At 38.7% G+C, this 1765-nt stretch overlaps 1 pseudogene; it reads right to left on the reverse strand.

Annotated features, from left to right (window-relative positions):
• Nucleotides 1-8: 8 nt before the first annotated feature.
• Nucleotides 9-1765, reverse strand: part of LOC108297649 — a 4702-nt pseudogene continuing 2945 nt past the window's right edge.

Here is a 1765-nt window from a genome sequence, read left to right on the forward strand (position 1 = left end):
GCCTTAATGTCCATAAACTACTAAAAAAAAAACCAGTCACATGTTCAGATACTTTTTCTCAGGTCTGAGTCTACCCTGATGTGTGCCAAGCTACACCTTCAATTTGGCACTGATAGTCTATCTGAACACAATTTATCAGCAGAAAAAGGTAAGTAATTCTAAAAACCTTTAGCCATTCAAAACCATCATGTTTCATTTTCTTTCCTAACATGCAATTCAGTTATTCCAAAGTCATTTGGGTGTTGCAAGGAGGTGATTTATGTGACTGGCACAAAATGAAGCTTATATGAAAACTGGTTAAGGATTCAAAGCACACTAGCTCTGAAATATTAATCTTAACACCAGACATAAATGGAAAGGTATGACTTGCACAAAATACTTTAAATTACTTTGGTTACACTTTTCATGATATTGCATGTTTAGCTGCTTGCAGTGCAGGCATGCATCCTCTTTGCTACGTCATAAACATAGGTGACGTCTGGTCGCTTCTCTGGATCTGGGTTGATGCACATATTAACTAACTGTCATAGTTCTTCTGAATAGTGATATGAAGGAAGAGGTGAGTAGTCACACTGTTCAGTTTTCTTACACAGCGAGTATACATTTATTTTGTCACCATAGAAAGGACTCTAATGCAGCCATCTCATATAGTAGACAGCCAAGAGACCAGATGTCAGATTTGAAGTTGTATCCATTTTCATGTAGTCTCTCTGGAGACATGTAATAAAGTGTACCAACTAAAGAATGTGCAGCTGTGGTTTTTGAGCTGAAAAACTGGCCAAGCCCAAGATCTCCAAGTTTTACCACCCCAGTGGCTGTAATGAACACATTGGCTGGTGTTATATCTCTATGCATGACTCTTCGAGAATGCATGTGTTCCAGTGCACTGCAAAGCTGAACAAAGTACTTCCAGAGAGATCTTTCAGGAATTAGCCTCTTTTACTTCTTAAAATGCTTTATCATTCTGGATAGGTCACCAGCATCTGCCAGTTCCAACACTACGTTTAGTTCATTATCTTCAATGAATGAGGAGTAATATTTTATTACATTTGCTTAAGAAGATCTATTTCTTTGACACAATCAGCGCGTGCTTTGGCATCCATTAATTCAAATATCTGCACTTTTTTTAAAGCTACTTGTACTCCATCCAAGAGACAGGTTGCTCTATAAACTTCACTAAATTGTCCGTGACCAATTTTCTTGCTGGTACTGAACTGATATCCAGAAGTTTGATGGCTGAGGAGTATACCGTTGTGCATATATCCTTTAATCCCTGCAGTTTTTTCATTGGTGGAAAGAGAGGTAGGTTGATTCCATGCCTTGATTATTGTTCAGAGTACTTCATAAAACATGGGAAGGCAGACATCACCTTAAGGTCCAGGTTTCCTTGGTTTTGCAGGAATACCTAGTGTTGAGATGGCTAGAGGAACTGGTAGTTTTGTTGTTGTTTCAGAAACCTCCTGCTGTCTCTCCCAGTGGGTATACAAATTTGCATTCTCACCGGAAGTATGTAAGAGCTCCTCTCTCTGCAAATCTACACTGTCATTGTCTTCAAAAAGGTTTATTACTGTTTCTGGTCACACACACATTCTCTGGGGAGTTTGACAGTATCTGAGTGTGGTTGGGATTTACATTTAGGGCATGATTACTGATATGGAGAAACTTTTCTATTATCTGAGAGTCTGTTTATGTCTTTTCAGGAATGTCTGTGACAGTCCTTTGGGCATTTTTAGCACGTGTATTGGTTTTTGTGGTTTTGTCTACT

Source organism: Cebus imitator, unplaced genomic scaffold (genome assembly GCF_001604975.1).
Source record: "Cebus imitator isolate Cc_AM_T3 unplaced genomic scaffold, Cebus_imitator-1.0 Scaffold825, whole genome shotgun sequence".
Lineage (NCBI taxonomy): Eukaryota > Metazoa > Chordata > Mammalia > Primates > Cebidae > Cebus > Cebus imitator.